Genomic DNA, 17,141 nt, shown 5'->3' with positions numbered 1-17,141 from the left:
CATGGTGTCTGATACTTCGGGCAAGGGTACAATGCTGAAGGTTATCATGAGGTGGTCAGGGTCCCAGTCACAGATCTTGCTAATGAGAAGTGACCATACCAGACTTCATGTCCTCCACTCAGCCAGAGAGTCAGTAGGAAGCCCTGAAGCCTGTAACAGCTATACATTCTTACTATAAGTCTTAATGCTTATCAAGATAACTTTAGATACCTTATTATGATGGAGTCTTTCATCTCTGCTTCGTCCTTCCTGTGGCCCTTGTCTGCTACAGACTGACCAAAAACAAAGTTGTCTGGCCTGAAGATCTGACCAAAAGGACTTGAGCAAACATATTTCCTAGTCTTTGGTTTATAATCACCCTAAGTGACATGAGGAAGAAGGCAACTACCTGTAGCTTTGTTCCAACATCTGGAGATCTGGTCCGGCTACAGATCACTTCTCCATCATAAATGCTCATCACTGAACACCAACCACGACTTGGCACCCACACGATTACCACTCTGGACAGCTCAGATAGGCAGGGCTTCCCTCAGGGGTAGAACTTATTTTTGTTTTTCACTCACCTCAAAGTCTGTAGAAAACAAGAGAATTATACATTCTTTGTGCTTACCACACCCTCTAAGAATGGCTCATGGCCCAGGAAGCTGCAGCCACTGTATCTGAATTCAGAAATTCTAAGACTGTGGCATCTCTGTTCTTCATTTATTTTTCTAATTGGTTCTGTCTATTTTAGGTTAGAAACGTCTGAATGGCAAAGAGCATATCTTCTCCATTCTATTAATTGTTACTGTACCTAGAAGAGTGTTCAAGGCTGGTTCAATGATTCAATAATCGACTAAAGAAAATAACTGACTAAAAGAAAAAAAGGCTTTGCAGACTGTCAACTTAACAGATATTTCTCACACTCTTCATTTCTCAAATGTGACACCTACACGGATTTAGCTTGAAAGGAGGAGAAACTTTAGTGGTATTAGGACAGTAATTTCTCAGGGCTCCATTATTTTCTGTTGCTCACTTTTCTTATTTTCAGAACTGAAGAAGCACCAGCTACACATACATCAAGATAAGAGCCATGCTTCCATTAATGAAAGAGGAGGGTTCACTGGGAATCAAGGAGTTTTTTACATTGCACATGGTAAAAGAGAATTTGTTTCAGGGTCTTATCTGGCTTTTGATCATCTGGACAGGCTTACAGAAGGAAAAAAGTTGGCATTTATTTTAAAGAAAAAAATTGCTTTTCATTGCATCAAATATGTGTTGCAGCTGCTTAGACATACTTCTTTGAGAGGCAAATAGGATGATTCTGTTCAATCTAGGTATACAAGACAGCCAGTACACTGATTAAGAAGAACTGTACTTAATGCAACCAGTTTGTGAAAGTCATAAGACTTTCAAAATCCACATCGGACTGCCTAAGTGAACAGCATCCTACAATAACCAGAGGTTAATGCAGTTAGTAAGCAAGTGTCTATTCACATTAAGAGAAACAGAACAGGAAAACAGAGAGAGCCATGTTCATCTGGTTTCTCTTTCCGATGTTGGTCCAAGACTCCAAGAGAGAGCAAAGCTCACCTAGACCACCAATGCCAATGCCAGCAGTTGTTTTAGGCATCTGTTAATTGCATGACTTTATTAACTTATTCTGGCCGTGTAGATATTTCTCTGCATCTCCTTCTGTGCTCAAACTCATGGACTTATCCCCAGTCTTCAGACCAGCCAGCACTATGATGACATCAGCCTGCTGTCCTGTTTCAGTGAAGCATTTTCAGGGAGAAGACCATGTCTTTTCCACCTTCTGATTCTTAACATAGTGTTTTCCAGATGCTAATAAACTTCTACTGAACAAATGAAAGAAACAATAAATGAATGAATGAATGAATGAATGAATGGGCTTCTATCAGTATTCCAGAGTGTGATTATCATTACTCCAAGTTGTTTTCTTTGTATACACAGAAGAAAAAAATGTGAATCCCCAGGACAGCTTTAATTTCTAGGCTGAAGTCCATTGATGAAATATACTCCACTCCAAATATACTCATCACTGAACACCAACCACTGAACACCAAAAGTGCCCTTCAGATGTTAAATATCTGGCTAGCCCTGGTCAGATCATCCTTGCCTTTTAATCCCTTTCAACCTCATTTTTATAATCAGCAACCTCTGCTTCTGCCTCAGTTCCATTTCTATACTCAACTATCTCCCTTCTTCAGTCACCTTCTTATGCTTCTACAGCATTACTTATATCCTTTAATCAGAAGTAACTCTTTCTATGGCAAGTAAGAAACCCCAATCCAAATGGCTTAATTGCAAAAGAACTATTGCTCATTAACTGAAAATCCCAGGGCTAGTGCTAATTTCAGACGTGGGTCTCAGATCATGAAGACCCAGTTTCTCTCTCCATCACTTAATTGTGCACTGTGTTGTCTATGTTGTCTGATAGGCTCTCCCCTCAAGATTAAGTGTCTGAAGCAGCTCCAGTTTACATCCTTCTAGGTTCAAGTCCAGTATAAAAGGAAGGATCCTCTCCCTCAATAGTTCAATAATGAATTCCGGAATTAAGCCTCCCTAGCTCTAATGAGCTATGTGGATATGTGTATACTAATCACTATATGCCCAGGGGATGAAAAACGCTGTTAAAATTGGACCAAGTGTCACATTCCAGTGCTGGGGCTCAGTGCAATCGACTACATGCTAAGCAGTTGAGCTAAACATCGACTAAGGGTAGTTTCTCCAAAACATACTCAGGGCATTCTCACCTCGGAAAGTAGGTATGAATGTCAGTGGCAAAAACAGCAAACACCCACAAGCATCCTAAACTTGCTTTCCGGTTTTCTTATCATTTCTTGTGTTCCCAGCACCCGCACATTCCCTCTCTCTTTTCCCTTCTCTCCTGGTATCTGTTGATAACCTCAGTCCCCGCCTCAAACACACATTAGTTCCATCTTTGTTCTTGGTATTCTCTGCCTCTTCAACGATGTCTCTTTTTCTGCTTTCCCCACAATTTTCACCTGGATTTTAGCTCACCACCATCATCTTCAAGAATTGACATACCTGCTGGTAGTAAGCCTAGTACCAGAAGTATAACATCTGCTGGAACTGTTTGCTTTCTCTAGTGACCACAGAATCTCCCTCATTTTTCATCAGCTTTTTCCTTCTGTTTCTATAACCCATCAAAACCAAATATACCCAGGCTTCCCCATCCATCTTAGGAAACAAGACAAAACCACTTTCATTCAGCCTTGGCAGCAGGCCCACCCCCACCCTTCTCTTTCCTGCTCTCTGTCCCCTACCCCCATCACACTATCACCCCATCTCAACCTGTCCAGGCTTAAGCCTGTCTCTGCTTTCTTTCACCGAACTCATTTCTTACATCCCTGAAGTTCTGTTTCTGGGTCTGTCTCCTTTCACCACCCTCCCAAAGATTTCCTCACAGTCAAAATATTTGTCCTCTTTCTCCCTCATCTTTCACATTCAAATTGCCCTCAAGACTTTTCAAGTAGACCCTGCAAGTGTCCCTTAGCTCCTTCCCCTTTTCTCTGTTTATTCTGTCATATCAAGAATTCTCTCATAGTTTACCCATCTACCCCTGTTCTAGTCTCTCCAATCTTCAATCTGTCCTTCCATCCAATGTCCAGAGTTGATTTGTGAAACACTCCTCTTCTGTGACAATGTTTCATGGTGAGCCATGGAATAAAAGTCATATGCTCTAGCTTAGAATTCAGTACCACATGTCATGTGCCCTCATCTGCTGTCATAATCCTAGAGCTACTCTGCACTCCCGTTTCATCTCCTTGCATGTGCTCATACTGATCTCTCCACCTGAAATAATGTTCTCCTCTCTTCCTCCACTTCTGCAGCTGAAAAACTTCTATTCTTTCTTCAAGACCCCCATTGACCATCTCCAACTCTTTGACATTAACTTTAGACCTCTTCCCCCACCGTGAAGCAGGATTAAGTCCTTCCTACCTGTGCTACTCTGTTACCACCCTGATTTATAACGATTTATTAGTGATTATCTCAAAGTACCAGATCATGAACACTGTGAGAGTTGCCTCCACGCGTCACTCGTGTCTGTCCCTTATGCCTTGCACAGTGCCTGGTACACACTGGAATTGAGACCTTCACCACTCCTCCATTCCCAAAACTTCATCTACTTTACATTTCTTCCATTCTCCAAAATCATTGACTGTATATTTTCTCTTCTGTCTCCTTTAACTGACCCATTAGGAGCAAGAATCCACAGACCTCTCCACGCTTCTTCCTAGACGTATTTTCCCTGGAAAATCAAATCTGCTTCCAACTGCTCACAGGCTTTGATCTCACCCCTTCTTCACATCAGCCTCCATCTGAGCACAATTTCATTCATCTAATAATTATGTACTGTTTACCAATATTTTTTATTTAATAAATATCTGTTATCCTGGGGGATCTTGCTATCACATGGAGCAATGCATCAACCACTCATGATCTCACTCAAGTCCTCTGTGACAAGAAATCACAGTTTGGTCATTTTTATAGTTCCAATCATCCTGCCTTTTGTTTTTGTTTTTGTTTGTTTGTTTGTTTTATAACAATCTTTCCAAAATCTATCTCTCTCCCTCTATATGCAAATTAAGGCTAAGATGACTATGTCATTTGTCAACCAAACTGGGATGTTTGGACAGTAAATAGGGCAGCTTTTTATAGTTTTACCTAAGTAGCAGGTGTAAACTGCTGGTCCATCCGTACATCTGGTCTCTCTAACTACGGCCTTATCACTTGACTTTTCCCCCCTCAGGATCACCACTTCAAATGCTTCCACCATGATCTGAGGTCACCACCACCACCTTACTCTTCATTCTAGCATCAATGCTTGTCAGTGATTCCCGACTGCTTTTAGAATCAAATTAATATTTCTCTTCCTTCTGCACTTTGCCACAAGTCTGCCTGATCCAAAGTCTTTGTTCCATCTACTGTTAAGCAGGTGCTGGAAACTTTTGTTCTTTTTTTCTTTCCCTGTCTCTTCTTCCATCCAGTCCTCACCTATAGGATTCACCTCCCCTTCATAGTTCCAATTTACTTTTCTCCTCCTAATTAAAACACAACCTGAAATTCATCTTCACCAGGAATCCTTCCATGATTGTGAAGAATCAGGAGAGAAAATATTCCTAAACAAAGCCAAACATTAATTCTCTCCATTTATTGCATTCTGCATTATTTGCAACAAAGACTATAAAGGGGAGGTGGAAATTATATTTATCTACATAACCTCATTCACATGTTAACCTGTAAGTACCCTGCAGATAAGATTCATGCCGTCTGCACGATTCAAACACTAATGCATGTGTATCTTGACAATAACAATATCAAGGATATTGAGGTTTTTCTCGAGTAATTAATGCACGTTTGAGCGCAGCTTCATAATAAAGTTGCCTAAATGGTACCTAGGGACTCAGAGCCACCAGAAATTGTCGATAATCTTCTGTTCTCAGTGTTATTTTTCAATTTAACAAATGTTTTTAGTCTTAAAGTCTGAGCGTTGTTGGAGATACGTGCCTATTCTGCCGTGTGCCTGTACGCAGCTCACCTTCCCACGGAGGCTGCTCCCTCTTCTGGTCAACGCTGACGGAAAGTGAGGAGGAAGGAACATCTGTCCCCTGTGAGCGCGCTGAGGTGGAGTGTGAGAAAAATGGTTCAGCTGACTTTGGCAAGACAAACACAGAGATGTGAGATAGACTCTACTCATTTATCACATTTGGTTTAATCAGCTCTGTGAGGCTTTTACGCTCATCAGAGAATCAGACAGTGCCTGCCTTCACTCTCAGCAATTGCAGAGGGTGAGAACAATCATTTCCTTTCTCGTGGAAGCCCGCAGCCCGGCCGGCACGCAGTGTGTCGCTGGAGTCCAGGCTCATCCGCTCCTGTCAGCTCCACACCAGGGAGCCGTGCCAAGCTGAAAAGGAAGGAGAAGGCAGTCAGGGTCATTAAAAAGAGTTGCCAAAAACTGCTTAGAGAATGAACAATTAATTTCGGCTGTCAAAACAGATACCAGAGGAGCCCAGTTAAATTTCAAGCATTTTTTTTTCTCTACCAGCAAATCCAAGGCTTTGTCGGTGATAAGAGGTAGAGCAGATTCTCTGGAGGTTTGGAGACAATGTTACATAGTAGCTAAGACCGCTGCAGGCTTGGGGATCAAATTGCCTGATATGGATCCCAGCTTTGCCTTGTTTTTTGTTTTTTGGTTTTTGGTTTTTTTCTGGCTGTATCCACAGGCATTTCATTTAATCTCTCTGAGCCTCCGTTTTCTGATCTGTAAATTGGGGGTTTTCTTATCCTTAAATTTCTTATCTGTAAATGGCAGCTGAGAGAGGCAGGATGCATAAAAAGCGCTTAGTATTGCTCCTGTCATATTGTAAGTAGTCAATAAATTGTCGCTGTTTTTTTATATTACTGGTGGTAGTGATGTTATCGTGCAAAACCTCCTACTTCTTCTGGAAGATAATAGGTTCAATTTGTTCCCTCTTCCTGAATTATTAGTGCTTTGTCCAAATTTCAGAAAAATTTCTGAAGATCAGTTCTTTGGGGGAACCTTCACTGGTAAGCAGCAATTTATTGACCCAGTAAAAATGTTCCACATGAATGTAAAACCTCAAAGAAAAGAGAAATCTTTTCTGTTGTGTTCTCCCCCGGTGAGGCTGTATGTAGCACAAATGACACATACGTAAGCAAAATGGAATTTGAAAAGCAAGAAGCAGAGTATTTTGAAAAATTAAAAGTTTCTTATAAATCTTTACGAAAATGCATCTGTGTCAACACAATAAAAATAATAACCCAGCCTATTGGTTTTCATCTTCTAGCCCTGGGTAAGCAGCAACTCATTAACCCTTCCACTGTCGATCCATGGGTAGGAAAACCAATCTCTACTGCTCTTCAGGGCACATAAGTGAACACTCCACCCTTCTCTCCGATGACATCAGCTTTCTCCTCTCACAGGATCACAATTTTCCAGATAATTCAAAAAAGCACGTTGTACAGTAACACTGAATATTAAAAATAAATCTTTATAATTGAGAAAAGTAGGTAATCTTTTTTAATTCACCCTACATTCTCAGTTCACTTTCCCTTCTCTATTCCCAATGACGTGTCCCATAGTACTAAAGAGAATTATGTCAACACTCTTCTTAAAAACCGTGCAGCCTGGTGACTATACTCATGTCTATTATCTCGGAGACTGCCAGTATCTTCCCAACATCCATTTTCTCCCTTATTCCATGGTTACAGAACCTCAGTTTTACTTCCAGCAATCGTGTAAAAGACTGCAGTTCCCAAGTAAAAGACTACAATTCCCACTCTCCCTTGTATCCATGACTAAGTTCTAGCAAATGAGATATAAGTGTTAAATAGGATTTCGGAAAGGCTTCTTTAAGATGGCTAATACTGCTAGAATGGGGCTGCATCCTTTTTCCTTTTCCCTCTTTCTTGCTTACTGGAACATGGATGTGATGACAGGAGCTCCAATATTTATCTTGAGCCATGAGGCAAACTTAAGGATGGAAATCATATTTAAATGATGAAAAAATTCCTTGATGATATAGAAATCATCAAATCAACCCTGAGGGGTTTTTTGTTGTTGTTGTTTTTGTTTTTATGATAGAAATAAACTATCTGGTTTAAGCCACTGTTATTTTGGAGCTTCTTGTTTTAAGCAGATAAACCTAATCCTAATTGACACATCTCCTTCTTCTTCTTCTTCTTCTTCTTCTTCTTCTTCTTCTTCTTCTTCTTCTTCTTCTTCTTCTTCTTCTTCTTCTTCTTCTTCTTCTTCTTCTTCTTCTTCTCCTCCTCCTCCTCCTCCTCCTCCTCCTCCTCCTTTCTTCTTCTTCTTCTTCTTTCTTCTTTCCCCCAGGATGAATTCTCTACATTGGCTCATCTGAATATCTATCCTCAGAGTTCATCCTATCCAAGAAAATGTAACAAGGTTTATTACAATGCCCACTCCATAACCTTTAAGATAGCTTACTAAAATATAGAGGCCAGGTGAGTTTGCTCAACAGGGTTAATAAGATGTGTGTCAAAACTTTGATTCTCCAATGACATTGTTCATTTTAGAAGAGGAAAAATATAATTTTGTGATCACATGCTGCACACTAATCTTGGCAGCCTACCTCACCAATGTCAGAGATTAATAATCAACGTGGACGGCTCACTAAAAATTCAAGGGTATGGCGCTTTTGTATGAAGGAGATCCACTTCCTTCTCTTTAGCATGTTCTTCAAATCTCTAATAATGCTAACCACATTGTGCTGCAATGATTTTGGCAGGTCTTCTCTTTTACAGAAACTTTCCTATTTAAGTCTATATTTGTAGTGCCATGTGCAGCACCTGGCAATAATGAATGCCCAAAAAACATTCAAACTCTTTAATTACTAAATGATGTCCTTTACTATACACTCATTTGAACTATCAGTTCATTTCTGTCACCAGTCAAAACTTAATATAGCTTTCAAAAAATCTGTCCAAAAATAATATAATAATAATGCTAATGATAATAATTACTGAGTACTTTCTACATACTAGGTCATTTGTTAAACTTGAAAAAAACTCTGTGAGAGAGGTATACATATGTGTGTGTATTTCTATAACTATGGTCACACATATTCTCAAAAGAAGCTGTGTAATTTGGTGCCAGGATCACTGAAAACTTCTCTCCATTCACTACCCCAACACCCACAAAGCCTAAACTGGCTTCTGAATATCTTGTTGAGCATATTTTTTGGAAAAAATATTTAGGGAGCAAAATAACATATGAGGTTATTGGACACTCAAGTCTGGCTGGCTATGATGAGCATGAGGGTCCAGCGCTCTACTACATGGTTCATGAAAAGAACTCAACTACTAACATTCATGTAAGTTTACCATTTTGCCCATCTGTATAATAAAGATCAAAGTGTTAGATAATGAACAATGTAGAATGTTTTAGATGTGGGGAACAATATGCCATTTGAATGCATACACATTATTTACAGGACTTCACATGCCCTACTGGGACCATTCAACTAGTGAAATATTGCTTTCATTTTGGGGGTTTTTGTTTTGTTTTGTTTATCATAGAAAATGTCACAAGTATCACCAACACTATAATTGCTTGGAGTTACCTGGTCTTTTCACCTATCTCATTGAAGAGCTTTGGTTTGGCGTCTAAGTAGTTTTCATTTCCTAACTATGGTTAGCCTGTCTAGTTCTTACCGCTAGCCATTGATCACTGATCAAGAGTCCAGTTCAGCACTGCATTTCAATCAAAGTATGGCTTGACATCTATAACTCACTTGAGTTTTCACTTATTTTCCATCATTAGTAAATGACAATAAAAACTATATTACCATGGGATTTCCTAAAATAAACTAATTTATAGCAGTGCTGTCCAGCATTTTAGGGGTCAGAGCACACACTGAAAGTGATACTACTTGTGGAACACACTGGTCTTGGATAGAAGTGATCTGCTATAGGTATTGGTTGCCCCAGGCCCAATATCTTAACACACCTGTAACACTTTCAGAGCCCATTGGTTGCAGAGCTCAGAGTTATAGGATTATATATTATATTATATATAGCACATGGAACACATAAAGATATGTAGTATATCTGTGCGTGTATAATAATAGGATTATTTATACATGTATTATTGTCTACGTCTAGGTATACATTCAGCCTAGTAAGAACCCCTACACCCTACAGTAGGAAAGTTAAAGTTGGCACAGAATCTTCCACCTTATGCCCTTTCCCTTATTAGATCCTTCCCACAGGAGGTGGAGTTCCTAGTCTGACTGATCAAAGCTAATCATTTGCCTTACGGGTCGACATTTCTCTTCATATGTATTTGCTCTCTTATTTTAGTTTAACCTTCTTTATTCTACAATTAAGTAGCTAAATCAGATTTGTGTACTCTGTAGATCCAGCCATTTTCAATTCTGGAGGGAAGGAGCAAAGGCCTTTGTCATCTAAGACTCCACTTAGTTCTCCAGTCAAGCTTTAATGCAGAGCTGGCACTTCTCTACCATTGCTTTAGAGACACTCAGTTCCCTTATATAGCTAATAGTACTCTGAATGAGGAGCTCTCCAGGTTGGAAATCCCCAAGGATGAGGAGGTATTAGTAATAAGATTAGGTTCATGCCTTAATACCATAGTATTAAGAGGCTGCTTGTTGATATATGCAATAAGACTGCATTTCCTAGTTTCCCTTGAAGCCAACTATTGAGTATGTACTAGCCAATAGGCCAAAAAATAAATAAAATGTTGCTTGGAACCTCTGGAAAGGCTGCTTAAAGGAAGCTGATCCAGTTGGGAAGAGCCATTTTTGCCCTTCTGGTTTTCTTCTTTCTTTTAGCCTCTATCTGGGATGTGGACTCCAGCTGCCAATACGGACTATGAAGTAACCTTGAATGCACTAGAATGGTGAAGCAGAAAGATAGAAGAATCTCAGGCTCTGAAGACATTGTAAAACCCTCATTGCACCCTGGACTCCTATCATGGCTTAATGGACTTAAAAAAAAATTGTTTTTAATGTGAAAACTAAACTTTTCTTATATAAGCTACTTTTAACCTGAGGGTTTCTATTAAATAAACTTTTTTCTTTTTTATATGAGAACTAAACTTTGTTATTTAAGCAACCTCTCATCTGAGGGTTTCTGTTAAATAAAACTGAACAAAGGCCTGAGTGATACAATCATCTATTACTGTCCAAACTTTACCTCTAATTTATAGTGGTTAAAATGACTGACATTATATAACCACCGTTACCACCATCATTTTCTATAACTTTATATAACTAGAAAGGAGTTAAGTCTTACCACTAACTATCAAGTCCACCAACATCCCAGCAAGAGTGAGCAAAGAGCCTATTTTAATGACCTCTCCCTCACACTCTTAACTGGCAGGAAGATACAAATTCCTGGCTATTTCCCTGCTAGAAAGCAAGGATGGACCTATACAAACCCAGGAAACATGATCATAGATGACCACCCACAGCCTGGGTCGTGCCAAGAAATTGAGAAACATTAATGTGAAGGAGGCAGATCTCTACTATACCTGTACCCTACCTCTAGACAAATGGCTCAAATTCAAATTCTAAGATACAATAGCTGTTCATATAGTGCCTCAAAGAGGTCTTCTTTGACTACTACTACTTTAATACTACTCTGGCCCACTATTTAATCCAGAGCATTCTCACCGCACCTAGGCAGCAACAACTACCAATGTGCTGGCTAAGACATCCTTTTCCAATTACTACAAATAAACTTTAGAAAATAGAAAATTGTTTTTTAATGAAACTATTTTCTGCTTATTTGGGAAAACCATTTGTTCGCTGCCATGACAGGTTCTTACTCACTGGCAACTCATTCCGAACAAATTTCAGTAGTCAAGTTTTAGTAAGAGTTGAAATCTGGAATGAACACATACAGTTTTGTTTAATCCTAAACCAAACACTCTTATAAGATAAATGTAGTCCATTTGCTCTGGCCAGCAATTTTAAAGTGAGCAACTTTAAAAATTCTTTCTAACGTGAATAAAGTATGAACTGAGTCCCCTAACCAAGGGCCCTGAATAACTTTAAATCTACCATAATTTGAGTGTTATTGGTGTCTAGTAAACATTAACCACTAGTAAGGACAAAAATAATAATATAACTCAGAAGCTAATTTATCTCCATGGTCTGCTAAGCTTATCTAAGATTTTATGTATAAAACTGGAGATAAAGAAAATTTTAAAGTTAAACAGAACCTCTGAGACTATCTCAACATGGACAGGTAAATAATCCCCTCTATAGATGAGTATATCAGCTTCAAAGGAAAGAAGTGAAAACATTTGGTAGCCCTTTTCTTCCAACAAATTGAAGCTCAGAGCTTCCCGTCAAGATGGTGGAGTAGGTAAACACTGTGTTTGCCTTCTCTCACAACCACATCAAAATCACAACTAAAGTACAGAATAGCCATTATTGGGAGTCATCTGAACAGTCTAGCTGAACAGAAGTCCTACAACTGGGGACGCATAGAAGAAGCCACCTTGAGACTGGTAGGAAGGGCAGAGACACAAAATGGGCTGGTCTCACACCCTCATGTGGCGGTTAAGAATTGAGAGAAAAATCTTGGCTGTAGATGTCCCCCAGGAAGAGCAAGGGGTCCCAGTCTCAGACCAAGCTCCCCAGCCCAGGGTTCCAGTGCCAGGAAAAGAAGTCTCCACACCTCTGGCTGTGAAAATCAATGCAAACTGTGGCTGAATGAGATGAAAGGCTGAAGGAGTCACAGACTTTCCTCTTAAGGGGCCCACATGCAGACTTACTTGGTGATGGACTCACTCACTCTGAGCTCCAGCTCTGGGGTAGCAGCTTAAAAGGTTCTAGGGACAGATGGGGAGGAACTGGGTTGTCCGGCTTCAGGGTGAGGGCTGGAGGGGCAGCTTTCAGGGTGAGAGCTGGAGGGGCACCTGTCATATGCCACTGGGACCCACAGCACACCTATTACATAAAGCCACTCTACTAAGACCAGGAGACATAGCAGTCCTACCTAATACATAGAAGCAAACACAAGTAGGCAGCCAAAATTGGAAGACAAAGAAACATGTCCCAAATAAAAAATAAAAAACCAGAACAAATCTTCAGAAAAAGAACTAAACAAAATGGAGACGAGCACTCTAGCAGATGCAGAGTTCAAAACAATGGTTATAAGGATGCTCAGTGAACTTAGGGGAAGAATAGATAAACTCAGTGAGAACTTTAACACAGAGATAGAAAACATAAATGTGGAGATAAAAAACATAAAAACGAACCAGTCAGAAATGAAGAATACCATAACCAAAAGGAAGAATACCTTAGGAGAAATTAAAAGTCGATTAGATGAAGTGGAGGATCAAATCAGTAATTTGGAAGATAAGGTAGCAGAAAACACCCAATCAGAATAACAACAACAACAAAAAAGAGTCCAAAAAAATGTGGATAGTTTAAGGGGCCTCTGGGACAACGTCAAGCATACCAACATTCACATCATAGGGGTATCAGAAGGAGAAGAGAGAGAGCAAGGAATTAAAAACCTCCCACCCAGCAAAGCTATCATTTACAATTGAAAGACAGGTAAAGATTTTCCCAGACAAGAAAAAGCTAAAGGAGTTCATCACCACCGAACCAGTATTACAAGTAATGGTAAAAAGACTCCTTTAAGAAGAAGATGAAAAGATGAATAGTATGACTAATAAAATGGCAATAACTACATATTTATCAACAATTACTTTAAATGTAAATGGATTAAATGCTCCATTGAAAAGTTAGGGTGGCTAAGTGAATAATAATAATAATAAAATAATAATAATAAAAAAAGACCCTTACATATGCTGTCTACAAGAGATTAACTTCAGATCAAAAGATATACATAGAAGTAAAGGAATGGGAAACTATTTCATAAAACAAAGAAACAAACAAACAAAGTTGGGGTAGCAATACTTATACCAAAATAGATTTTGTCTATTTTGTCTACAAAAGCTGTAACAAGAGACAAATAAAAACCCAGTAATCCCACTTCTGGGTATTTATCTGAGGAAACACAAACACTACTTTGAAGGGACATGTGAACCCATATGGTTATTGCAGCATTATTTACAATAGTCAAAATAAGGAGTTTACTTGGGTGTCCATTAATGGATGAATGGATAAGGAGATGGTACATATATACTATGGAATATTACTAAGCCTTAAAAAAAAAAGAATGAAATCTTGCCATCTGCAACAACATGGATGGACCATGTGCTGAGTGAAGTTAGACAGAGAAAGATAAATGTCATATGTGGAATCTAGAAAACAGGATAAACGAACAAACAACAGAAAGACAAGCTCATAGATACAGAGAGCATTTTGCTGATTGTCAGATGGGGGTAGCGGATGGATGAAGGGTGGAGGGGATTAAGAAGTACAAATTGGTAGTTACAAAATAGTCATGTGGATGTAGAGTATAACATGGGGAATATAGTCAGTAGTATTGTGATAACTATGGTGTCATATGGGTACCGAATTTATCAGGGTGATCACTTCATAAATTATACAAATGTCTAATCACTGTTTTGTACACCCGAAACTAATATAATATTGTATGTCAACTATAACTGAAAGAAATAAAAATATAAAAAATTAATAAAAAAATACAAATTGGAGCACATAATTTCTCTAGAACTAAGAAAAGAAAAAGTAGAGGTCAAATCGAGTATTTTTTTAAAAAAACGGTTTAGGGAACAACTGGCTGGTGTAAGTCACTTGGTATTCCCAAGTAAATGATCAGGTCTTCTGGGACACAAGATTCTCTCCATTCCATAGAGAGTCAATCACACATGGAACAAATGGTAAGATTTTAATTTGTATATGACTGGGTAACATTCTATTGCATATATGTACCATAACTTCTTTATCTAATCATCTATTGATGGGCACTTGGGATTCTTCCATATCTTGGCTATTGTAAATAGCACTGCAGTGAATATAGGGGGGCATAAATCTTTACAAATTAGTGTTTTGGTTCTCTTTGGATAAATACACAAAAGTGCAATTGCTAGGTCAAAAGGTAGTTCTAGTTTTAATTTTTTGAAGAACCTCCAAACTGTTTCCCATAGTAGCTGTGCCAATTTTCAATCCCACCAACAGTGAACAAGGTTTCCCTTTCTTCACATCCTCACCAACAGTTTCCAGATGGGTACTAGAGTAACCAAGGGAATCACTTCATAAATTACATAAACGCCTAACCATTGTGCTATATACCTAAAACTCATAAAAAAATCACACATGGAGCTTTGGTCAGGCAAATTTCTGCATCATGGATATATTCCATTCAGTCATTGTCTTAGGTCAAGAGTAAATAATCCTGTTAAACTTGTTTTAAAATTCCCTGCATACATACGGTTGTTTTTCCTAGCTGCTTTAAGGAGAAAAGGTGTGTTAACTAATTTCACATTCCTGCTATTGAATAATCATAATGATTAAGAGCTCCCAACAGAGGTAAAAAGAAAAATAATCACTTGGAAATATGAATTTTGAAAAACAAATTTTCATCAAGAGGTTCTAATTTCCACTCATTTGATCATTCTCAGTTACATCTGGCGAATTCTGCCTCTAGTACAGATGACACTAATATAGAATAAGTATTTATTAAATTCCCTCTTTTTAAATCAAACATATTTTATTCCAAATAAGTTTGGACTTCTTGAAACGGTGAGGGTTACACCCTTTGTAATGTTGATCGTCCGAATGGTACACAGAACCCATGGTTACAAGTGTTGCCTTTTCCCCATCCCTCAATCCTAATCCTATTCCCCTTGCTTCCTCAATAGTTATGGAGGATGGGAATTCAGGTTTCAGAGAATTCCTGAGTTTGGAAAGAAAAAGAATAAGTTATAGAAAGCGGGATTTAGGCAGAGGAAATGGCCTGCTTTTGGAAGTCTGCGGTTTGGGGAGTTCAGCTCAATTTGAGAACGTCTTTTATCTCTATTTCTATTTGTAAATTTTCCCAGAGTCTGAAACAGTGCCTGCCGGACTGTGAGAATTTACTAAATAACTGGCAAATGACTGAGTAGATTAGATTGTGCACTAGCTCCTTCCCAGCAAGAGGGCGAACCTCTCTGAGCCTCAGTTTTCTCATCTGTAAAGCAGAGTAATAATACTTAAGAGTTTTTGTAATGATTACCTAATAAGGTACTGGTACTACTACTACTACTACTACTACTGCTAATAATAATAATAATAATATTCCTGTGAACACCTAAAGCATAGGGACTGTGTTTTCATTAACACAACTTTAGTATTGTGACCATAGAACTGGACAAGGAACAGGGTATGTGCAGTTTCCATTAGATGTCATTGAAATATCTGTAAGAATTATAGCTCTTTCAGACAAAAATAATATAGAAAAAAATACAGAATTGATTATCAGATTTTAATGATAAAGCTGGAAGAGGTTATGGAAGAATTATATAGGGGCAGAATAATCCAATAAAGTGGCAGTAATTTTAAAGCCAATGGTGAAAAGAAAAAAATTCTTAAGATCATTAAATAAATGTGAAATCTAATTATTCAGTGAAGGTTGGCTACAATCTGAATGGGGAGTGTGGAATTCAATTTACTTAAATCAGAAGGAAAAATTGGTTAATGGTCTATCTTGAACCCAGGAGAGACCAACTCATAAAAGATAAGGATTTGGGATTCCTGTTGTTACACTGACTGTTAAGGGTAGTTGGAATGTTGGTCAATACTCCAGAGAGAGTCCATCTCCTTTCTGGGCCAAAGCCTCTTGTAGATTTGCAGCCATAGTCTGCTGAAATGTTCTCCCTATCTTTCCGGTGATGCTAATTTTTCAGTAGTGGATTCGAGTTTTTAACCCAAAAAAATTGTGGAATAGAGTACAAAAAGTAAGTAAATCAAATCTAAATGATTAATACTTTTGTATCATGTTCAAAAATAGTTTTTTTAATCATTCAGACAGTCTGTACATTTTTGGTACTTAAAATGTTTGCAAGTTTAAAGAAAATGTAGTTTATTAAGGTATATAAAAGGTTAGCCTTCTGGAATCAATTTAAATAAGTGAGAAATTAATTTTAGATTCCTGATCTTAAGTCAAAAGTATAAACAGTATTGGAATGCTTAATAGAACTTAAGCATAATCATATTTAGAAATTTAATTTATTAGTTCTACTTGGAGTGGTTTAAGTATATCAGAAGGTGTTTCCTGCTAGAAAAATTTGAAGGGCTTTAAAATTAAATTGATAAAAGCAATGTACACATTTAAAGGAAGTTTATTAACTAGGTTTGTAAACAAAATTGGTTGATTCAGGGAAGTTGGGCTATTCAACTTGAAGATACATAAATCAAAGAGTCCCTTGAAAGTGCTTGTTAAAATTACTAGATTAATAAGTAAAATAATATTTGTGAATTTATTTATTTAATATATTTATTGAGTGTCTGCTGTGTTAGTCACTATTCTGGATGCTAGGAATATAGCAATGAACAAAATAAGGGCAAAAAAATATCTTTATGGGGCCTAAAATATTAAACTTAAGGCTTTAGGAAAAAACTAAGTTATTAAATCTTTTGCTTTAATATATTGGATATTAATGTTAAAACAAGTTAGCAGTCTCT

The sequence above is a fragment of the Pteropus medius genome, unplaced genomic scaffold, assembly GCF_902729225.1.
Source record: "Pteropus medius unplaced genomic scaffold, Ma_sr-lr_union100, whole genome shotgun sequence".
In the NCBI taxonomy this organism is placed as follows: Eukaryota; Metazoa; Chordata; class Mammalia; order Chiroptera; family Pteropodidae; genus Pteropus; species Pteropus medius.
This window is presented reverse-complemented; position numbering follows the sequence as displayed.